The 24,998-nt window shown below is 38.2% G+C and overlaps 1 long non-coding RNA gene across 3 annotated transcripts in view; it reads left to right on the forward strand.

Annotated features, from left to right (window-relative positions):
• The window catches only part of LOC308179826, a 36,884-nt gene extending 13,712 nt beyond the window's left edge, over positions 1-23,172 (forward strand). Inside the window, exons 6-10 of one of the 3 annotated variants that reach the window (XR_013940606.1) lie at positions 90-160; positions 5,607-5,774; positions 6,743-6,886; positions 19,994-20,170; positions 22,049-23,172. This is a non-coding gene — a long non-coding RNA (uncharacterized lncRNA). Of the gene's footprint in view, positions 1-89; positions 161-5,606; positions 5,775-6,742; positions 6,887-19,993; positions 21,659-22,048 lie in introns of those variants that run through there. The other 2 variants (XR_013940607.1, XR_013940608.1) reach the window with 2 other exon arrangements.
• The last annotated feature ends 1,826 nt before the right edge of the window (positions 23,173-24,998 follow it).

The raw sequence follows: 24,998 nt of genomic DNA on the forward strand, positions 1-24,998 counted from the left end.
CTGAGTGGGAATAAAGGTTGGTTTATCTTTAGTGAGACAAAGTTAAGTCACAGCTAAGTAATTTTGAAATCCCATCCTTGAAATACCAGGTCTTTGACATTCAGTGGGATGAGAATCTCAGAACAGACTGACTGCTGTGGACTCCCCAGCTACAGTTCAGGTAAATAACTTCTTTGGAGGAGGAACTTAAAGGTTTCTTCTCTTTTAAATTATGATAATTAGGTAGCAAAGGGTGCAACAAAACTAGAAATACTTTCCTCTTACATTTAAAGTAAATATCCCCATACCTGTTCCAGTTTGAACATCATGTAGTTATCTAATGTTTCAGAAGTACTGTTTGTGAAGAGGACTTCTTTACTGGCATAGAATATGAATGTCTTCTGCCATTCACAGCAATTTTAACTTTTTTTTTCTGATATGTAGACATGAGTGAGATTCTAATTCAGCTATGGCAATTTCCATTTTGCAAATACAGAGGTGTCTTTTGGCAACACATGCATAATTTAGAAGGAACAGCTTCTATATTGGAGTAAGCGTTAGGGACTCTGTTCAGATCATGGGATTAACATGTTTCCTCTCCAGCTGGTCCCCACTTCCTCCAGGGAAAGGACAGCTTGTTTGATTTGTAACAGCCCGATGTAGTTTGTAACCTAGAGCCTTAAAGTCACATGGAATTAGTGCTGCTTTACTTTTATTTCCACTCTTGTAAGGTATAGTGGTGCAGCAGGTACTGCTACTGCTGTTGTGGAGGCAGGAAACTTGGAGAGGAGCAGAGTGCGCAATGGGAACATGAACTGTTATAGCCATCTCCAGTAATCTGTCCTACCTCATTATCCAGGGTCCTCTTTCACTCTGTTTTGGAGTGGTGAGGGGCGGGGGGGAAATGGGAAATAGTATTGTAGTTGGTAGAAAAAGAGTAAGGAAATTTTTTTTAAAAAAAAAAAAAAAAGTTTTCCTCCTGCATGATTATGTTTTTAAGAGAAAACATCAAGGCTTTGAGGTTTTTTTTTTTAAGACTTAACCAATTTCAGTTACAGATTTACTTTCTTGCTTTCTTCAAAAACAAAAAGATGCTATAAAAGATCAGTATTTTGAGATCAAGATCAAGAATAAAAAAGAATATTTTAAGAAAAAAGATTATAACAAACCAAAGAAATGCATCTGATACCTTTTAAAATATTAAACTTGAATAAATTGTTAGCATCAATAAGCTATTTAGGTTTTTCTATATTCAGTTCTATAGGCAATACAGGCTGCAAGAAACAGATGCAGCTGAAGTAGATCATCTGGTTTAAGAAAGTAAGCAACTATTTCTGCTGAACAATCAGTTAGACAAAACTATTAAAATGCAAATGCTTTCATAGTAGCTCTGTAAGCAAGCAGAAGAAATATCACACGCTTGTAGTAAGTTACATGTTTCTTCAGAGGTGATGAAAAATATCTATGTTTATTTTGTCCCAGATGATTCAGGAATCCCTGTAATTCTTGTCACAGGTATACTAAATAATTGGGAGCAAATTTGTAAACTGAAATTGTAAAATTCTATGAAATCTAAATAACAGTTACTACAAGCTCTTGATAATTAATAAAATACCAGCTAGCGGGCAACAGATGTAATCTTAGAGAAGTGACATATTTTAAAGACAGTCTGTATCACTGTAGTATGTACCATTAGCACTCTAAGTTAGAAGCATAATATCTGAGCAATATATAAGTTATGCACATACCTCTTTTTGTGCCCAACACATTGATGTATTAATATTATAAAATATATTTGTTCCTTTCCTCTTTGGAACATAATGAGCTTCCTTTCTCCGTATATCTTAAGATACAAGGGGATCTTGAGATATATGGGGAAAGGAAGCTAATATGTCTTATATAAGACATATCTTACCTTGTTCCTGGGGCTTGTGATCCAAGAGCCCCTGAGTAGAGGTGTCACTGTCTGTGAGATCTGATGTGAAGCTCTAAGGTGAGTTACACAATGATGGCCGCATTGGCTACCACACAATACACTATGAAAGTTTGGGTTCCCAATATTATGACATTCTTTTGAGAGCAGGCCCAGAAGGGTGTCCTGACCATAAGCGTTCAGCTTAAATATCCTACTGTTGGATCTCACCATGTTAATGTTGTCATACTGAGCTGGATGGTTAAATTTTTGAAGGAGGAGACTGTTCTGCCTTACCAGCAGTTTGACTATGGGAGTTTCAGAGTTTCAGGGCCTTCAGAGAGAGGATATCTAATTCCTGGTGTTTGCCAAGAAGAGGTGATGGTGCTTTGAAGATGAGTTTTGTTATCCTGCTATGGCATGGGTAATTGTGTATGTTAGGCAGTACGGGTTCCTGGTTGCTTGGTTTAACAATAACCAGTGGCCAGAATTGTTAGTCTGAAGTACCACGTCTCTTCCAAAGACAGTGGAGGTTGGAAAACAGAAGAGAGAAAGAACTAGAGAGGAGTATTCTGTGGGTCAGGAAGAAGATACGTTTTCTTGAGTTACTGTCTAAGTTATGGAATACCATCTTACAGGATACAAATACTGTAGCTGGTATCAAAGGAGAACTCCAATCAGCACCTCAGAGAGGGACAGTCGGTGACTGGAATTTTATTCTGTGCAGCACTGTGAATACAGCAGTCACTTCGAGACCTGGCACTGGGACTCCAGATGCCTCAAAAGGCCCTGTGGTTCAGATGGAGATGCTCTTAAATTCACGGGCAGAGTAAAGACCGTCTTTGGAGATGTATCTTTTTGCTAAATTCTACCAGTTGTTTTTACGAAGTGTTGCTGGAATTGATTTATTCTCTAGCTTGTTGATGAAGATATTTGTGATTCTTTAAGCCAATCCCTGCCTTGGCACAGTAGCGTTTTTCTGAAATGCCATGTGAGGGTGTTCATTTCAGAGTCTGACTTTTTTCTGCTACTGATTTCTCTCTCATCCTCCGTTTTTAGAGACAGAGTCTTTCGTGGCAGCTTGCTGTGGACTGAGTTCCTACTGTGCCACTTAATCGTGAAGGTGTTGGTCACATGTATTCACACCTTCCAGGCTTGTTTATCTTATTATGCTTCACCCAATGAAGGGTAATGAATAGTATCTTATGGCCACAGGGGCACAATATGGGGCCAGAGATAAGTGCGATGTGCAGGTGCTATGATTTCCTAATTGCATTTTATTTAGCAGAATATATGTATATTTATGTATATGTATATATTTACTTATGTATGTCTGGAAGGCTAATGTCAACTGAGTAATAAGCAAAAAAGGAACTCTGACGATTGGAAAGAGAATCTTGGCTGAAGGATTTGGGGGGAAAAAAGCTTTGGGATCTACAGAAAAAAAGAATGATTTTCTTCAATTTTTCCAGAAGTCTTTTGGAAACTTTTACCCATAGTGTAAAGAAATCTGCACATACCAAAATGAGCAGTGATGCTGATTTAAAAATAAAAACTTACAATATTGCACCCTTCAAGGCGTTCTGAGTAAGTCAATATTTTAATGAAGTTGCTCTATTCAAAAACTTTATTGCATTGAGAAATTACAATTCCTGCGTACTATAGACTACTTTTACCAGTAGGTCCTTAAAGTGCTCTGTTAACTCTTTGTAATGAGCTAATCTATCTATATAGAAATGTTTAGCAAGCTTTTCTGGAGAAGAGTGCCCTTCCCATGTATTTATGATGGGATGTTACTTTTACAAGAATTATATTGTCGATTTTTATTTTCAATATTTTGTTCTTACTGAGGTCGGTCAACTAGCAAATAAAAATATTTTAATGACCCCTGTTTGCAACACAGATCCATCTCTAACATTAGAACAGGTTTCCATTATTAATAGATCAATATTTATGATTTTTTTTTTTTATAACTGATATACCCATCAGTTATTTTCTCTGTACTAGCTAGGTTATGGTTGATAGGTTTCTCATTCTTAACTAAGCACGTGCAGCTCATCTTTGGTGAGCCAAGGTGGTGCTGTAGATAATTCACTGTATCCAAAGATTTTTGGGAGATAGGGTGTTTCTCTTTGGGGGAGAGGGAGATAGGGAGACAAAAACATGCCGTCACACTCCATGTGGCTTTCTGAGTCTACAGAAACATAAGAGGTAAATTTGCTGGAGTCAGACATTGGAACTTAAGCTTCAATACATTTCTGAATTTCTGTCCCATACATATGCATTTATCTTGGATCTGTTTTGGAAGATATTGTGATACAAATCATATGTCAGCAGGAAGATGCATCCTTGTTTTATTAGGTGATTTTGGTCTCTTAATTCAGTCATCTGGGACGTCCAGTTCAAAGTGTCCTAAAGGGAATGTGCTAGTTAGAACAATACAAATAAATAAATAAATAAAAATCAGCTATTTTCTCCTTTAAGGAATACTTGAGGAAGTAACTAAACTTTGTTCCTTTTGAAGCAAAAAGGTTGATTTTTTTTTTTTTAACAGTGCCTGAGTTTGCAGATGCTGTTTAAAATGACCAAATAAAGTAGATAGCGCTGGGAGTACAATTGCGCAACTGAACTACAGGGATTTTGCTGGAGAACTACTTGCCTGTTATTGTCATTGACAAGGCAGAGATAAAGCAGTGGTCACTTCCAAAGCTGTGGTCTGGCTGGGGAGGAGTAATTGCTTTTATATGTATTTTTCAAGCCAGAACACACACACAGTCAGTATCCAGTGTTTTTACCAAGGTTCAAAATTATCACAGCATTGTTACTGAACGAAGTTATTTTTAAATGGAAAGGCATTCTGAAAAGAATAGTGCCACCTTAGTGGCACGCAGAAAACTTTTGTCAGCTGAACTCCTGACGGAGCCTGGCAGCAATTCAAAGTGTGGTTTGTCTCTAGTAATTCCATTAACATTTCAAAGGTTGACGGTGTTCTGGGAATTACCCAGCAGGGATTATTATTTTTTATGTTAAGAATTAGTACTCTAAAGCTTTGCCTGTGCGAGGAGTGTTGTAGCTATCTTGCAATAGATAAATGTACTATATCCAAGACGCTAAGTTCTCTATCAGACATTTTGCTACTTTATCTGTATTGGTATAATTAAAGTAGCAGTCCTCCCTCTCCCGCAGTGTGAATAGAGCTGTATCAGTATAAAACTATATATATTGGTAGCTTATTTCCACATAGAAGGAAACAACCTAGGAGGGCTGGCCCAATTCCAGAAATTGCTTATTGTTTTTTTTAATTATATTGCAGTTGCTATGCCCTTCTAAACTATTTGCAGGAGACCTTATACCAGAAGAAAGTGAGTTCATTCTTGTTTATTTGCCCTTATCCATAGAGACCCATAAAAAGTTGCACCACCTCAGTTTTATAGGTTCAGTTTGTCTTTGTGGGCAAGCTTGTCTGTTACACACATCTGCATCTATGCTAGAGGATATAAATGGTGAGTGTTTTGATAATAATAATGCATCTTCATCTCTCATATAACCCTAATCTACTCAGTTTATACTGGAACAAGTACAGTTTAATAGAATATTTCCGTCTGGTTGCTTACAGACCCGCTGCCCCCTCCAAATCCTAGCTTCACTCTCTGTTGTTCAGTATGGAACACAATGATTTACGCATTCTGATCGAACTTTCACTGCTGTTTTATAGATCAGTGTCTTGCCTCGCTTCTCTGATGTGCAAATGAAGCTCGTCCAGTATGTGTTACTCAAGAAAGAATTAAGAAAATTGAAGTCAGAATATCTGAACTTGGATCACTTGCAAATAAGGAAGATCTGCATGCACGTGTTCTTTAAAGATAATGTTGAACGGATCCAGGTAATTCCACTTTTATAGCTACAGAGAGTGATCTCGATTCCCATATTAAAAGGGGAGGAATTTTGTTGGTGAGACAACTGAATCTCTATAACCCTTCTGCTCTAAGACTGGAAGCAGTAAAGAAAGGACCTAGTCAGAGACTAACTAGCAGGAACAGAAAGAGCCAAAAGCCCAAGGGACCTTTGACCATTCAGAGAACATTCACTAGCTTTAATTAGCTGTTCTCTGTCCTATGCTCACTTGACTGTGTGTTCCACTCTTTCCTTCTATTCTGCCTCTTTACTTCTGCTTCAATCCTGTTTACATTGTATGTTTTTCTTCCCTCAATCTGTCCTCCTTGCTCCGTATCCCCTTCTACCTTCTTTGCAAGCAAAAGCCACCGCCAAAATAGAATTACTCTTGCATTTACCACAGTCATGCTGTTTGTGCTGTGTGTGAACTTTTCCCCCATGCTGTCTTATCTGTTTAGGCTGTAAAGTTGTTGGTTGAGTGTTTGGTTTTGTGTTTTTTTTTTTTTTTTCCAATCGGGGATCTTTTACTCTTCTGTATTTGTGTGCTGTCCAACATAATGGAACTTCAATGTTCATTAGTCCTTAACAGTCCTTAGATGTGATTAAGAATAATCTCCCTTTATTGTCCTCTTTTTTTTTTTTTTTTAAGAAATCACTTCTAGGCCAATGAGTACACTTAATGAGATGAGGTGTATTAGATGTAACAGGGTAAGGGAAACTTCACTTTTGCAGTCTTTCTGTAGGTGAACTGGTGATTTAAAAGTACAGGTGTCAAAATGTCTATGCTTTCTCCTATTCAGAAGAAAATTGTATTACTTGGTTCTATTACAGTCCAACATACAATGTTAGACATTACAGAATTCATTTTACTTTGACTGCGTTTGCATTGCACTTGCAGTGGTTTGCAAATTCTTGGTTTGTTTTCCATGTTTCACAGCTTTTAAATTTGCTTTCTAGAAACTGTTTTGGTAGCTGCAGTTTGCTTGTCTGAAATCCCTTCAGAAGCTTGAGTGCAAAGCAAGCACAGTACTAGCGATGGATGTGAATGGATATCTTAAGGATAACAGTGGATATGGTGTCTTCAGAAACGGTGGCATTATGGTAAGAATCTGCATGTAATTTATGAAATAATACGTGATAGTTCTCCATAGAACGTGTTTGTATCTCTGAAGATTTATCCAATCACTTAATGTTTTTCTAAAATGTTGAAGGTAAGAGGATTGCTCTATATCTTGCAGCATTTTAAAGTCTGAAACAGTGTACAACTTTAGTTTACTTAGCAGTGACTTTTTTTCACGTTAAAAAAAAGTAAATGTAACTTTTTAGGAAAATAAGCTATTTTAGAGTAGTAGTTCAATGCCATTTATGGCTCACTGCTTCTGAGTCTGTTTCTCTGAATACTTACAACTGAATATTTTCAAACTGAATTAAAACAAATGGTTTTGTTTGGTTTTTTTGCACTCGCACTCAACACTCTAACCTTCAGTGACATATTTTACCACTGTGCATGTAACTATTCTAACAGGCATTATAAAAAACAACCAAACTTTGCAGAAGATACAAAACACATACGTATTTATTGACAAATTAATCATATCTGGAGGCTTTTAATCCTTGTATAGATTTTAAATATATATATATATATAACAGTAACATATTAAATTACTGGTACTTCTTTGTTGGAAGTTGATCACACTATTTGAATAATGTACACGATTAGATAATCCAAGTAGAAACACCGGTGGAAATTTTACCGTAACTACAGTCCAGTCTAGTAAAAGTGGTTCCTTTTAATTTAGTCTTTGAAATAATTTAGGCCAGCAATTCCTCAGGCAAAAAATCTTGTTTCCACCAAACCCAGTTATGTTTTTATTTGTGTATATATTGATTTCTTGAAATTCACAAAGAATTTGTGCCTCTGTTTTTCTTCCTACTCTTTGAATCCTGGTAGTTGCTACTGCAGTGGAACTGTTTTGCTAACAGCAGGCAGTTCTTAAAGATTTTTCTTATGAATATTTTGAGGTCCTTGGGTATGTATACATGGTGTAGTAAAGAGGTGCAGAGACTCAACTTTCTTCTGATGAACTAGTTCCAGAACTGAGGCGGCTGTTCTAGCAGCATGCTACTTTCAGCAAAATTAGGGTTTTGAACTCCAAGAACTCTTAATTTTAACATGCCATGCTGAAAACTGCGGTGTTTCAGGAGTTGATTCACAAGCAGATTAGGTGTTAATTGAATGGACAACGTTAATGCCTGAGAGCGGTAACAGTGTTTGTTCTGCTGCGTGTCTGTCAGCTGTTAGCCCCAGCTCGGGTGCACGCTCGTGCTGACACGGGTACCTGTATGGGCACCCGGTGAGATGTGCAAAGCTTTTCGTGTCCTGGTGAGGTGGGAGCACCAGCCTGGTTGATGCAATCTAGTTGCACTGTGCTCATTTGCACGGTATAGTCATGCTCCAAAACTTAAAAGTTACCTAAGGCTGTGTTAATTAAAACACGAGTATCTTCACTAAGATAGTGGAAGAGGAAGCATGGAGAATGCCTGGTAGATGAACTCCTGTGAGGTCTGTGACCAGACAGATGATACTTCAGAGGCCTGATACAAAGTGCACAAGTAAAACCTGCTTTAAGACAGTTTCTGGAAAGATTAAGGTGAGCCCTCTTCTCATTTGAAATTAGTTTGATATGAAAGTGACTAATAGTGACTTTATTTAATATCCATTTCTGCAACACTCAGCTTTTCATTTTTACTTTCTAGGAGGGTGGAAGAGATAATCTGGCCCTCAATGTGCTGTGCACTCTTTCCAGTGCCAAAATACAAACCAACAGCTCTAATGTACATATTAGGTTCCTCAAGCTTCACTGAACTAGAGTGTGTGCTAGATAGATGAATGAAAGCTTATATACCTGCTTAGATATATTTATAGGTAATTTTTTAAATTGCCGTGATTCTATAGGTCATTGTAGTAACTTGGGATGAAGAAGTTAGGCTGCTCACGAGTTGTTTTTTCTTTTGCCCCATTGATCTTTCACTCTGGTTCATTGCATGGCAAATGCTTTCTTATTTATTTGATCTGTTTATGTTTTAAATCAGTTTCTAGGAGGAAACAAAAAAAAAAAAAGAGGTGTGCTCTTCTCAGTTTTAAAACCCTTCAGATTCTGAAGGATGGTATCAATCAAGAAAAACATAGTTTGCAGTTTCCATGTCATAAAGGTATCTTATCTGTAGTTGCAATAGTTGTAAAAATCAAGGCTGGAGTGTCACTTATCTTTTTCTGTTGATCTTTTCTAAGGTGACTGTACTGAATGGTATTGTTTCAAATAAAGGCAGTTAAAACAAGTGATTGACTTGTAAGAGTTGTTTGGCATTTAGTATTTAATTCCTCTTTTGCTAAATCATTTTTGTGATAATAACTTTATTTGTGACACTCCACTTCCACTGGTAGGTGGAAGCCTGAGGGGGAAAATGTTATACTTCTTTCACAATTCATTAGTTTGTGGATGTTTCTGTTATGTTGTTTCCACACTGAATGACTCATATGCTAAATGAACATACCAGCCTAAAGGCGTGCCCTCGCCATAGCAGCCCACAGTGAAACTTGATGCCATTATATATAAAAGTACGGAAGATGCTCGTGCCCATTTGAATCCTCGAAAAGTTATGTGCACGTTGGACATGTGTGCTATCAAATACATAATGTACTTTATTTCAAAAAGTTGTTTTACCCTGATCGCTCTTTTTCACACCGTTAATTTGCTGAGTTTGTAGGCAACATCTGTCTTGTGAGCGTAAGTTGGAACCGAGAAACAGTGATTTTTTTATTGTTATTATTTTTGTAATGTGGTACAGTTTTGGTGCATTCATTTCTGGACTATTTGATGAGAGACTGTAGAAGTACTTGCATTGCCACATTGTATGGTTTTGTAATGAGTTAGACAGATTCAGAAATATTTTTGTTTGTCAAATTGATAGCACAGGTCTAATGATCTCCATATTGAGAAAACGCTAATTAGAGTGAACCAGTTGACCTCTGGTTATCTTAGCTCTCCTTGAATTGTGCATTTCTTACCAATTTAATTTTTTCTTGTTTAACAAAAATATTGAAGACAAATCAGGTTTACCTATTGAAAACGTGTCACAGAAATTCTCACTTATATTACAGAAGTTTCATACTGGAACACAGCAAGGAAGTCTAAAACTGGCCTGGGGTTTCAGTCCTCCATTTATTATGCACCTCTTACCCTGCATGGTGTTACTTAAATCATAATATGGAGACATATGGAGTATTGAAAAGAACACGAAGTAATTTTTTTTTTTCAGATAGTTTTTAATCTTTAGGTGTTATTTTGTTCTTGGTGGCGGTGTGTTTGTTTTTATTCCCCAGGTATTATATAGCAGTATTAACTATAAGCTACCATTGATTTGAATATTGAAAATACATACACAGCTCCAGAAATTTTGTTCTCTGGATGACAGACTAATGGTTTTGATAATAGTAAGATAGTATAGAGTAAATAAAACATCATGAGTCAGGTCCTGTTCTACATTACGTGGTAGGCAGTGGAGGAGTTTATGCCAAAGGGAACAGATACGTTTATCTTAAAGCATAGTCTTGCCATAAATCTTTCACTTAACTGTTCTCACAGCCTTACACAGTGTGAAGTTTTTCTGTCAGTGTCCCTATTCATTTTCAGGAGGTTGTCTCTGCTTACCTAGCTCTAATTCCACTGGTATGGAGCTGGTCTGTCAGTCCTTTGTCTGGCTTGTGGTGCAGAACTGTAAGTGCGTTCTTGGAAACTACATGTAACTATTAACAAAATTGACCACAGTTTCCATAGAATATACTGGAAGGCAATAAAAATAGCAATTTCAGTGTTATTTCAATTTCCAGCATCCCAGACTGAGTCATCTCAAGTCACTTAATGTCTCACTGAGAGTATAAAAGGTATAAAACCATACCTGAATACTACCATTTGATCTTTGCGTAGTGTTGAACTGTAAGGAGAAAGTCTCGAAATCAGAAGTCTTCAGCAGTTTTGCAGAGGGCAGCATCTCTGTCTTCATGTCAGGCTGTATTCACCTTTCCAGAAACGTAAGCAGCAGCAGAATGGCAGGAGTTGGACACCCTGGTATATTCTGTACCCATCTGGGAATGTAAAAGGTGCCTCTCCCCAGCTGCTCTTCCTGCAGCTCTGCTTCTGAATCTTCTGCTTCTGAATCTTCTGCTTCTGAATCTTCTGCTTCTGAATCTTCTGCTTCTGAATCTTCTGCTTCTGAATCTTCTGCTTCTGAATCTTCTGCTTCTGAATCTTCTGCTTCTGAATCTTCTGCTTCTGAATCTTCTGCTTCTGAATCTTCTGCTTCTGAATCTTTGGCTTGTAATGGTTTAGACATGATTTTTAAGGATTTAGATCCCTCCTTTGTCAGGAGAGATCCTGCAATCTAACCAGCACGTGCGGTTTTAGTCCTGTTCTCCCTTTTCCACCTGTTTCAGAGTATCTTTTTTTCTTTTCCTGTGCTGCATGATGAAGACGCAGAGCTCTCCGGTTAAGTTTAGGGCCTGAGAGCTGAGGCCATAAACCTGGATTTCTTAGAAACACCGCCAGTTTTCATGGCAGGTGCTGAACATACTGACCTTCTCCTTTCTGTGTCGACCCATTAAGTGCCTTTATCCGCGGGCACCGCTTTCACCCGCGGCCCTACAGCCCTGCCAGTCACCCAGGGGCACCGCCAGTGGCCTACGGCTCTTCTCTCTCCAACCAAACACCGCCTCAGGGCAGCCAGCAGCTCCCTCACAACCTGCCAGGGCTGGGGTCGGGCCCTGCAGGGAAGGGGAGCTGCCTGCAGCTTCTGTGTGCCTTGAAAGCAGACACGTACATACTAACAGGTGAAAGCGTTTGAAACGATACGAAATGCTTTGTTTATTTCAGGAAAATAGTTGGCATACACAGGGACCGAATGATGAGTACAGTCAGAGTTTACTGTGTGGATTGAGGCAATTTTATTGTTTTGTTAATGCCACTTTTTTCTTTTAGTGTAAACTTGGATCTTTCCTTGATATATATATACAATGCCAGATGTTCGTGTTTAAAAACATGCTTTGGCTAACAGCAAAATATCTTCTGCTTAATGCCTACATGATACACGCTGCGAGATAGGTGCTCTACTCTGACAGCTACTACAGTGTATCCAGATGAACTTTTTACTTTAATATTTAAAACGAGATGTTAAGAATAAAAGTGTTCTGGTCATTAAATGAGAATTAACGTGGGAAAGCAGCTGATTTATAATCTGACACTTGGCTTCTCTAGTGCCTGTTGCAAAGAAATGGTTCTCTTAAACTGTACATTAATCATGAACAAGAAGTTCAGAAATGCCTCTTTCCATCCAAAAACTTATATTACCAATGAAACAGCTTTCATAGTATTGGAATGAGCAAATAAATGTCTCAAACGAGAAATTCCTTCACATCCAAATGAAGTTAGCTTACACCTCTTTCCCAATGAGTTTATTTAATTGTAATTGTCTTCCTTCTCCTCAAAAGGGAAAAAGGGCCTGGGACAACTTTGCAGGTAAATGCACAGTGAAGTATAATTTGTATATTCAGTACATATTTTCAAGCATATAATAGCTTTAGCTAGAAAAGCAAAATGTCCATTTCATTTTAGAAAGTGGTTGCTGTTTGTCAGTGGGGTGTGTTATTAAAATGATCACAGGCAAAAGCTGTAAATCTGGCAAAGAACCATTCTTTTGCTCCTAATTTCGCAGCCTGTGTGATTTGCAAAACAGAGCAAGTTAAACAAGGGGAATAAATTTTACGTTCTGATTTCCTGGTGTTGACTGGTCTGCTGCTTTTGGAACATAGATGAAAGGTATGTCGCCTTTGGGATTCAGAAATTGCATATTGCCTTTCTGCAGCCTGTTGGCTTGCTTTTATGCCTGACAACTTTTCTGTTGTTGTGGATGGTAAGGTCATTTCAGACCCACAGCTGTGCATCGACTGAAATCTCCTTCTCTAGTAGAACCAGTACCACTACCTGCGTTCAGGTATCACTGCACAAAGTTGACATTGCTATTCAAATTTCTCAGCTTCTGTCATCCTGATACCAGCTTCGTTCTCTCTCCAAGAAAAAGTTCCCAGGCTATCTTGCTGGTTCTCTGCACTGTCTGTATTATTGACTTTTTGAGTCTTCATTTGTTCCCCCTATTGCACTGTGGTGTAGTTCAGCCGTTTATTCCTGCCCTGTTTACCTGACCCAGACACTTCTTAAACCATGAAGGCCCTCCCCTGTTCTGGCAGTGCTGGCAGCCTCTCCTTCCTATTCCTCTCTGTATCTTACCCCCAAACACTTTTATTTTTTTCACTTTCCCAGGCGCTGTGAAAAACTCACTAACAAAATACAGCACCATCCCTATGCTGTCTTTCATGTCTTTTTTCCTGTTGTGTCTTGTCTGTCTTAATAAAATTAAAACTCTCTGCTCTTTGAGAAAGAATTATGATTTCCTATGTGTCTTTGTAATGTCACAGAATGGGGTAATGTGTTTTCTAGTATTTGCTGTGACAGTATGCATTTCAAACTAAAACAGGATGATCTAGTCAAGATGACCAAGCAGTATAGTGTTGACATACTAAGGAGTTAGTGCTTGAGCTAGTTCTAGCTCTCTTGTTCAGAGGTGATTGGTAAGTAGTCATTTTTTTTGGGTGCTTTTTAACAAGATGTCATGGGAATTCTTTTTAAAACAGTATTTTTTTTCCAATCATTGCAGTAAGGGGTAAAAGTTAAATTTCAGATCTTTGAAAACAATAGGCAAATTTCTAAAACCGTGACTGAAAATCAAGGAAAAATACATTTTATGTAAAACTAGCGGCAGAGAAGACGGCTTATAATCATGCTGATTTTAATTTTTCATGTATTTGTCTTTACTGCTTAGATAAAAACTTCTATCTAAGCTTCATTTTTTTCAAACATTTCCAGCTATGACTTTACAGTTGTTATTAAGCTGTTAATAATATTTAATGCAAACTGTAGAAAAACTTTGATATTGAGTAAAAATTAAACAATGGGAACAACTTGCTATTCCTTTTTTAATTAATATTTTTTACATAGGAATTCTGTTGGCTTAAGCCATAATACAGATTCCTGTTCCTCAGTAACTGTATCCCAATGCTTCAGTTGATGTTAACCCCAAATATGTTTTGTCCTGATTTCTTTACGTAGTAACTTGTTTAGTCTGTACTGTTGTTGATAGGGACGTTTTATTTACATTAATAACTCTGGATTTCCTTGTTAATCAACATGGATAAATTACATACGTGAGAAACATTTCTTCTGATCAGCTTTGAGTTTTCCATACTTTAGAAGCTTCTTGGTATTTTTCTTGTGTTACAAGATAGCAAGCGTAGCAATGCTCTTTATAGCATTTATTATTTTATGTGATGTCCGCTCATAACACTCTTGATTTTAAACGTGCCAGTTTCTCTTTGTATGATAATTCCAGTGTTTACTAATGTTCACCTTTGAACCCATTCCGCTTTGGAGAAGGGGTGACCTGTGCGACATGTGGTTTTTCTGGTAAGGTCACAGGATTGATTTCTATAATCCTATTACACTGTTTTTCTACTCACTCTCTTCCATTGTCTAAGCAGGCTGTTTTGTTACTTTTATTTTGATTGTAGCAGCGTATTGAGCAGAGATTTTCACTAACTGCCGAAGTGCTGCCCTACTTCCTTCCTGAGGCCAAGGCATCTGGTGTTCTTTCACGTTACAGCTTAACTGATCGAGCGAACAACTCCCATTAAAAAGAGGCAGTCTTACCACCTCCCTTGCACCTGGCACTGGCATTCATCTGTCCCTGTGATCCGGTTCGTGGAACTATGCTGTTAAAGCAATCCTGATCTTACCAATAAAGGGTTGATTCTTCTGTGGGTTTTGCTCCCTGTGCAGGCTTACCAGAGATGGCTGCTGTTGTTGTTGCGAGGAAAATAGAGGAGCGCGTAGCAAAGGAAGGAGGAGATAGAAGTGTGGAACGTGTCCTTTCTGCAGTGATCTGCATCAGATCCATTTAACTAGCGTAAAACTATGCAGAGATTTGTAACAGAAGCATTAAGGTTGGTATGAATGTAGTATGGATGGAAACGCATGTGTAAGCATAGGGAGAAAGAGCAAAACAAAGGGTTAAAGAAGTGGCATATACTGATAACGAAGAACACCGTTTCCAGGACACCATCCTCAGCAGTATCTGTGTGCCACAGCACAGATGATTTGCCAGCGGAAGACCTTGCATCCTAAGATCGGGAGGATGGCAACAAGGTTGTAGTATATCACATATATCGTTCTTTTTCCTGTTAGCTGAACAGGAAAAGAGACTGCAGGCAGGCGTTTTAGGCCTATGTTCCAAACAAGGAAAACAGACAATGGGCAGCAACCTGGCCTAAGATTTATGGAAGTCGAGGTAAGCAAGATCCTGAGGCAAAGGACTGTCCTATCATAGCTGATCATTCCTGAAGGATATCCTAAAGGATCTGCTCAAAAAATCTAGCTTGTTACTGCTAAGAACAACTTCTGCAACGTGTTGAGGCCTTGATAGTTGACAGTTCTGGTTCTCTGTTGTGCACATAAGTTATCCTGACCAAACAGTTTGGAGACACACATCGTGGTGCTTATAAGTGAGCATGAGGGTATGAGTGAATTATATTTCCAGGAGAATAAATGTCAGTAGGTAGAATCAACTTCTTTGGAAATTTTGTAAGTAACTGTTGCTTTCCCCTTGTCTAATATGTTGAGTTTTATTACACTAAGGTCTCTTCAGTTAATTTTAAACCTCATAAAATACAGACAGTTTTCTCTTGCTTTTTGTGTTTCTTTTTAGCATGTGTTTGTTATCTATTGTCATTCCAACTTGCTTTGGCATTTTTGTGGCCCATTTGTTCATTTTAGTTGGATTTTGCTTTCCATGATTCTAAGTAGCCGCAGTGACTGCAGCTTAGATGCCACAGTACACACCCGTACCACTTTCTAGTTGATTGGTCTTACGTTATGGTATATTTATCAAAACAATTATTTTGAGATGCTTTGCCATTAATGAAAATTATTGTAATGAAATAGAATATACAATCCAGTATTTTACCTTGTTTCTTCTCATCATGTTCTACCTTATTTCTTCTCATCTGTGGCTCTCTGTGCCTTAGCGGTGTTTTTGTTTGCTTGCCTGTTTGCTTTGTTAGGGAGGATACTTCGCTCACTTTTGGCTTTGGAAGAACTTCTTTTCTGTTATCTGGATGAATAGATCCAGAACAAGAAGTAGATCATCATCAGTATTAGTTGTTCTATTCAATTTATTTTGTACATGATGTTTGGTATGACTCTTGCTTATTGTTTATACTAGGATCAGATTTCCAAATTTGTCTGAAAGGCTCCTATTTGATTCTAATAACTTCTTGAAGCTCATTGTTTCTTCATAATGTCTTATTATCTTTTTCCCAGCAATAAACATGCTTTTGGAGACACAGAGCATGTAAGATGTATCTAGGGTTTTTCTTCCTTATTTTGGTCTTTAGGCCCTTCCTTAGGTTACTAAAAATCTCCTTTTTAATAGGGTGTATTTAAAAATCAGTAAGTTTAAGATGGAGAAGCATGCGTTATGGGGCATGAACCCTTTGCGTATAAGCAGTAGCTCCTTATATTTCTTTATTTCACTACATTTTACCATTCTCTCATCAATTGTTTCAGAAAATAGCTTACGACATCTGTCTCACATGACAAGGGTTTCCACGGTCTGTTCCAATGACACCCTTTCCTCTGCCAAAAATTCTGCATGCATCCTGGATCCATGTATACCTTCCCATCTCCCATGTACGATACTCTCTTCTCTTTCACAGTGTTGAATTGTATTGGGGATTTGCCCGTCATTCAGAGTGGGGACCATCTGGTGCCAGCTGTGAACACATTCCAGCTCTTTGTTATAGTATGAAGGAATTTAGAAAATCACGCAGTTAAAGTTGATGCATGGCTGTGTGCCTTCTACAAGGCTTGTGTGCATACTTATACAATAATTACATGATCGGGTACTGTTTAATAAAACACCGTATAGGATTATAAGACTTGTTTTTTTGTAAAATAAAGGAGTATTGGGCATTGAAGTTCCTGTGATGCTAGACACTACACAAACTAGATCTGAAAAGAATACCTACGTTTCTAAAAGTTTGGAATGTAAATATAATACTGCAGAAAACAGAGGATATACACAGAGGAGAAGGGAAGTGTTTGGAGTTGAGGGCATTCATGTACCTAAATCAAGAGGCTGATCTCTATAGGTTATTTCCAGGTTATAGGAAATTGCTAACTTATAGGTTATTTATGTAAAGAGACTTTGAAGGACAGTTTGGAACCACTTGAGGCTTTCCTTCATCAACATTGGTCTTCGTAGGAGCCTCTCTGCATTTGCTGTAGAGATCTGTAGATCTGTCTCCTATATCAGATACTTGCCTACTTTAGATATTAAAATCAGGTGGGTGTATACACCTTCTTGTCAAACACTGCTCATAGGCAGTGATGGGACTGCTCGTTTGGGGGCAGAAGGGAAGGCATCTTAGTAAAGCGAATTTCAGAGAAGGCAATGAAGAAAAGCAGTGACATCTGTTTTCAGATATTTAAGGGAGTTTCCCTCAAGTGTGAGGTGTAAAACAGGAAAAGGCATAAGAGGTTCATTTGAAAATACAACATGTGTGATAGAGGAGCTGGAACCTGGACTCCTGATACTGAATGACAGAGGGGGAGATAAGTAGGGAAGAGATGCATGAAGCATCTGGGATTTATTTATTTTTTTCAGTAAAAGTGTGAGATTTTTGGGAAGTGTTTTAGACAAACAATATAAACAGTTGAAACGGTATAATCTTACATTTTTTTCCAGTTTTATGTCTTATGAAAACTGACATAGCTTGCAATACGAACAAACCACAGCTGACTTCCTGCTGGTGATTAAGGAACAATAGGTGCAGCGATGAAAAGTCAGGAAGGGCCTTGAAAGTGAAGACAAGAAACAGAAGCTGGGGATATAGTGACAGGTTCTCCAAGTGAGTGACTAGGAAAAGGGGCTTTGTAGAGTATTCTAAATGAATGCAAGTGAGATTAGGCTGCATTTCTCAAAAGCACGGAGAAAAATGTTGCCAAATCAGAACGTGGTGATGATGATAACCTGATTGAATGCTTTACTTGATTGGAAGAATTAAGAAAAGTATAATCCTAGAAACATTACACTGAGGGTATCTGCAAATTGTGGATATGGATGTTGGGATTTGGAGTAAATTTGGGGTCTAAGGTGATGCTAGCATTATGTGTCTGAGCAATAGGCAGGATGATGATGTAGCTATACAGCTACAAATACGTCAGAGGCAATTAAGTCATTCACGTGAAAACCTTAAAGAACTGTCCTCTGATATAATTGTATCATTAATTATTTGGAGTTCTTCACTCCTATGATTGCTTACAAAATAACGTAGTGTAGAATGTAGTCCACCTGCCAGGAAGGATTGGGTTTTAATTGTTTGGTTTGGTTTGTAATGTCGCAGCGGGATGACTAGCCTGAGAAGGTGTGTTCTGCATTTGTTGTGGAGGCACTGATCTTTTTATTCGTTTGTAGTAATAATGAACACCACGTACAGCAATTTCTTTACAATTGAATCCTTTAAGTCTTCTAATAACTACACTCCATAGTACTTCAGTAATATAATTAATTGGTTTGGTTCCTTATTCAGTTCCTGCCTGATTATGCAAGAATTTCTCACAGTAGGAGGAAGCTTTCGGTTTGCTGCAGGCCCTTGTAGCCAGGCCCTGTACCAACTGCAGTGATCCTTTCTCTTCCCCTTCAACGTGTCCTGAGATCACAGGTTGAGAAAGGGTACAGCCAAAAGGGCAGAGGAAATAACATCTGCACTTGGCTAATTTTCTGTTGCCTTGCAGTCTTGTGGGCATGGTAGCAAACAGGTGTGAATTAGAATTGTTTCTAGGCTTGCCTCACTTAAAACAAAGTTGAGGTGACTTTAGCATCAGGGAGGCATAACCTCAAAAAAAGGAAAAAAAAAAAGCCAAAAAACTTTTTTTTATTATTACTTTTCCTCGTTAGTTCTGAAGCAGATACCGTTCAGATCACTAGTTGTGGGTATATAAACTGATAATGCATTTTTGCAAGTGGAAGAAGAAATAGTGTGTTAAGTGTCTAGTTGTCAGCTGTCCAGATTAAAATACTAAAATGCGTAGTGTGCTCTAGGAAGTGAAATTAAAAAAAAAAAAAAGCCTTTCTCAGAAATAAGACCCTTTGAAAAGGAATTTGATATTAATAGCCCTTCGATAATTTCAGGGTATTCAGAGAAAGAGCAGTGCTGGGCAGGTAAGGCCGTCACATGCAAAATCCCGAGTGAGTGCACTTCATGCTGTTCCAGACATCTGCTGGCAAAAAGCACAGTGGGTATGGGTATGGGTATGGGTATGGGTATGGGTATGTGCTGCCTGCCTGCGGGGTGCTGAAGCTGTGTGGGGAGGGACGAGGCTGGAGGTTAGGTTTCCTTCCCTCTGCACAGCCCGGCTGAGGTGCTGCTTCTCCCCCTGCCCCGGTGTGCTGACTGAGCCAGGTTATCAGCCATATCAGCTGTATGTGAGATAAAATAACCAGAATTTGACATAGTCTAAATGCAGGGTTATAGGTTCTTTATAATGTGCAAGCTTCTGATAGGTGTGTGGCATACAAGTGTTAATTCAGCATTACAGAGGAAATAAAGATTTTTCTATCTATTCCGAGCTAACACAAAAAATACAAAAGCATCATGTTTTTCCACAAATTCTGGAAATCACATCTCTTGCATGTGTATCAGTTTCCTTGTATGTAAGTGGTCCCATGTCAGATGTCAGCAAAATAGGTGTCCTAATGTCAATACACATAGTGAACAGAAACCTTTACATACAGTATTCTCATTTATTTTTTCCCCCAATAGAAATAATAACAACTTGAGTCCTTATCTCTCTGTCAGTGGTACAGACAAATAAACATCTCTTTCAGTTACTTTCAAATATTTATATCCTTGTGGAGTAATTTTTAAACTTGGTAATTTACTTGATAAAAAGGATCTTTCTGTGTCTTAAATCATGTAGAAGATGTAGAACTAGGAGTAGTTGATTCTCCTAAATGTGTTATTTTTGTTTGTTTTTTGGACAGAAGGTGTACTTATGTTGATTTGTCTGGCTACATGCTGATCTCAGAAGACACAACTCTGGTAGTAGGGGGAAGAACAGTATTGTACTCCTGGATAACAGCAAGAATGACAGCCCTGATGAACTGTGGATCAGACTGAAGACTGTTACGTCCTTCTGAGATGACACAGGAAAGTCACAGGTAGAGGGAAAGCACGGGGCCCTTCACCTTTTTCCCTGTAGGCTGGATGCAAGTGCTGTCGCTGAATTTAGGATATCATGATATTCCAGAGTGTAATCCCTGGCTCTGTGCTTGTGTTCCATTGTAAAACTCTGTAGTGTCTTTACTGCTGCTGTTACACATTCCTGTTACGTCGAAGCCTGCGTTTCAGTGCAGGAAAATCTTACAAAGTAGACATTTTTCTGAAACACCACCTTTTCTTTTTGGTGATTGTATATTATTTTAGGTATATGCTACTGTAAGTTGTTATTAGTATGGTAGGGAGAAACGTCAGCATAAGAAGTGACTTCATCTAGCGCACTGCCAAGCTAGAACTTCTCACAACCTTCAGATGGGCACAAGAGCGAGTGTTTTTATAGCAGTAATATTACTTTCTGTCAGTTTTACAGAGTTTTAAAATACGGTAAGATTACCTCATTTTCGTTTTTGCCACCACATTACTAAGAGACTAAAAATCTACACGTCTAGAAATGAGGTGTTGGTGATTAAGATAAAAATATCCCCTTTATTGGTTTTACTCTCATTTCTTTAAAATAATAAAACAAATCATGTACAAATATGAAAAAACAGCAATATGCAGGAGGTGAGCAAATGCACACTGCAGGTACTCGTGTCTGCCTGAGGGGGAATCTACTGTGAGCAGTTAATGCCGTCCAAACCTCTTTATGCACAATATCATTGTAGCCTTTCCATAGCTGCAGCATTTTGTGGTAAAAATGTAAATCTTTTAATAGTATAGACGCTCAGATTATTTTTCTGGGACTAGTTTGGTGTCTCTTTAGTTGTGGGCTATGCTACTTGGTTCATCCTTGTTCTGTTTATAAGTTTATTTATATATTTTTAGTTCTGCCATTGGGTTTGTCCAAATACACCTTGCTAGCTGTGGGTCTGACTGAGTTAATGGGACTCCGAATGACTGGAAGTTCGTACTCTGAGGATCTGACTGTAGGCCTGAACCTGAATTTTCACTTTATTCCCCTGTCTATTTGCTTCTAATTCATGAAAAATGTCCTCTAAAGTGTCTTCAGGACCTAATGTACATCTGCCTTAGTACCATTCATATCCTGTGTTCTCTGGATATTGTCAGACACGGTGAAAATATTTCTGTTATGTCATGTGTCAAAAACTCTTGATGGATGTGATTACTGTGTTGTATTTTTGCATTTAATGGCTTCACCTAAAACAGGAGAGAGAATCACCTGTGTTTTCAGTAGTTGTGGTATTTCTCTTAGCTCAGATTCTGAAGCCAGAGTAACTGCTTGAACTGTATTCAGGTAATTTTTGAAGATGTTGGTAGATTTGTTTTTTTATTCTTTGGGCACAAAGTACATTTATTTTATTTTGCACCGTGCTATTTTCTTAGTAGCCTATTATTACTAAACGCTTTCAATATTATGATACACTGTGATGCAGACCAATAAAATAAGCAGGAAAAGGCAATAACTTTTACTAGCTCTCCTGTTGTTTTTCTATTTCTGTGGATGCAGTTACATGACATACTGTACAGCTGGAAGGGAAGATATTTTTATTTTTGTGAATCGCGTAATGTCTTCTGCTTACACGGAATGCTGTTCCCTGTCCTATTCCATATGACTGTGTTACACTTTCATTGAGTACTAAAGGTAAATAGCCCCGATGCAAACTGTAAAGGACTTTGGAAATCACATTAAAAATAGAGGGGAAAAATGGATATGCTCCATCTCTACCTGTGTTAGTATTTGTATTGCATAGACTTTTTAAAGCAAGCACGTATCAATATAGGAAAACTAATGAATGAAAAGATCCAAAACTTTCTCTGTATTCAGCAAGTCAGGAATAGCTTCTTTTTTTTCTTTCTAGGTTTATTAAAATGATATCTAAAAGCTTTGCAGTGTTTAATGGCTTTTTGCATATTCCCAGAACAACAGGAAAGCATCGTTGTCCTGCTGTACAATCGAGAGAACAGCCACTCAGAAGCAAAGCCACGGTTGTTATTTGGGTCCTCCTGCATTTTAACCTCGTGCCTCCAGCTCCCTTTCTCCCGCAAAAACCCAAAGCCTCCGTTATAATCAGACACTTCGTATTTCTGCGCACAAGGCCTAAGGTGTTTCAGTTTGGGCTCCCAAATGAGGAACACAGCGTCGGTGGCCATCTGCCAAGGTGTTTGGTCTGACTCGCTCCTTCTTCGCAGAAAGCCTATGGCAAAGGCAGAGGCAGAACTGAATGTTCCTGTGTGGCGTTCAACTGCCTTAACCACATGCCCATTGCTCTCTTCCTGCAGTTGTCTGTCTGCTTCTCTGCACAACTTCGAGAGCAAACACATATAGGAACCTATAAATAATCTAATTCGATGCACAACCCTGATTCATTTCCTGAGCAGCGTGTGTCCCGCACACGCAGGGCGGCCGCGGTCCTGTGGAAAACTTGAGCAGAATGGATGAGGCCAAGTTAATACCATTAAGCATTTAAACTTTGCAATGAAATATTATTCTAATGGAGCTTATTATAGCTGTAGCTTGGAGTATTTTTAACAGGGGATGAGGAAAAAAAAAAAAAAAACGCTTTTATTTATAGTCGTAACTGTTTTCCTGTCTAACATTTGAATGTGAATATTCAGCTCGGTGAAATGCAGAGCATCAACCAGGAGGAGGAGGCAGCTGGTCTCCTTTGGGAGGAAGGGGAGAAAGAGTTCTGGGTCGCAAACACCATGGGCAGTAACTATTTTGCCCTTGAGTCTTGGGGCCAGGCTGTGGAGAGTTTACCGTAACTTTTGGTTTTTCCTCAGCATTCCCAGCACAAGAAATGATCTCTTCTGGAGTTTCTTGGTGCAATATATGTTGGGGGTGTTTAGTGTGTTGCTATAATCCATCTGTTATTAGCATAAAATAAATTTTTTAAAAAGGTGATTTTTCTATCCATTTTTTTTTTGCTAGAAAATAAGAGAAGGCATTCCTCAACTCCCAGTTTTCTTAAAATAAAATAAATCCCAGTTGCTCTTAAAAATATGTAGCAAAACCTGTTATAATAGAAAATTATAAAACTGGTCTCAGCTTCCCCCTTTAATCTTCCCAGTCAAACAGCAGTTGTGCTTGTAAACTACCCAAGGTGGGCTGTAGGCTCTGGTGACAGAGCAGGGCTACTGGGAATCACAAACTAGTCTTTATCTTTTATGCTGGAATTGATTAGGATGATACGATTTTTTCATTATTATTTTCCCCGCAGAAGTCTTGCTGAGCCATGGGCTAGGTTTCAGTTTTTGTTGATGTTCTGCCTTACCCGTGGACGATGCCTGAGATCTAGTGACTGGGCTAGTGATTTTCTATGAGGAAAATGAAACCCTCGTGCTTGGCTTTTGCATATTTTTCTCTGGGTTATACAGTCTTTACCCACAGGCAATGCAGCAAATTTGAATCTCCTGTAAACAGCACTGTAGTTAATCCTGAGATACACCGGGAGGTGAGAAAATTTTTTGGTCAAGCCATTCATTGAAATTCATTAAAATCAAAACACTTGCAAAATTAAATCAGTTCCGCTGGCATTTTCTTGCAAAGAAAAAATGAAAACCCTGCTTTTAACACCTCTTTTTAATGGATCAGTTTGCAAAGTTTCACATCTGTAGAGAAGTTGGAGCAGGAAGAATCGGTCTCGGCAGGGCAGAACACCTTAAGCCAGTATCTCAACGCAGCACTTTGCATCTTGAATCCGTAGCCTGAAAATGCTGCATGTCCTATCGGATAATGTTGCGTCATTGATTTATTGTTATTCCATCCTATGCGTTGATGGTAACCTTTTGGCTGGGATTGTTTTCTTTTTGTGGTGTTTCTTTTCTCTCTTTTTCTTTTTTTTTTTTTTTTCTTTAACAGCACCTACTACGAGGGAGCCCTAATCCATGACTTGGCTTCCAGGTACTAGGATAATACAAGTAGTAATTATGCCTGCTGCTAAAAATTTTCTACCTTATTTCCATTTGCATTTGTTTGCCTTCAGCTTCCAGTCATTGATTCTTGTTATTCCTTTCTCTGGTAGATTAAAGAGCTCTTTAGTACTCACTATTTTCTCCCTGGGAAGGTGCTCTTACCCTGTAATCAAGTTACTTCTCAATCTTTTTTTTTCCTTTTTTTTTTTCTTAAGCAGATTGAGCTTTTTATGGATTTCATTGTATTTTTTTTCACATTCTTGGATGATTTTTGTCTCTTTTCTACTCCTTCTCTAATTTTTCTATTAAAAAACAGAGATATAAAACTGTATTTTACTAGTCACATACACAGAAGTAAAATTACTTCGCTAGTTACTCCTGTGTTTGTATGGTCAGAAATTGATGATGTTGAAGGTTGAGTAAAATAAACATGCATTTAGTATGACTTCAATACATCTGGATGTGTAATTATCGGAGAACAGAAAAGGATAGATCATTTTAAAAACATGGAAATGCTTCATAAACTTCTGAAAGGCTACTGATTCACAAAAAGTGGATGAGCAGAAGACGCTGCAAAAGTATTTGTGTTTTTGCTGAGGTTTTTGAGGAGATAAAAGTGAAATTAAATCTCTTTAAAAAAAGAAAGGGTAATACATCAAAAGTGTAGGTACTGTAGCTTACACGATAATACGTATTTTTCTTGCCAAAATTTTGTAGGATTGAATGCAAACCCTTTGTGAGTGACAGAGTGCCTGGGCCACAGGAAATAAATGAGTGGATGTGAATATATGCCTCCTTTACAGCCAATTGATTCCGTGAGTAGTCAGTTGCTTATATTTGGAAATCCTAGAACAGTTACATGATCTAAATGATATGCTGCAATAGAAGAATGAA

This window comes from Anser brachyrhynchus, assembly GCF_964034855.1.
Source record: "Anser brachyrhynchus genome assembly, chromosome: 1".
NCBI classification, from domain to species: domain Eukaryota; kingdom Metazoa; phylum Chordata; class Aves; order Anseriformes; family Anatidae; genus Anser; species Anser brachyrhynchus.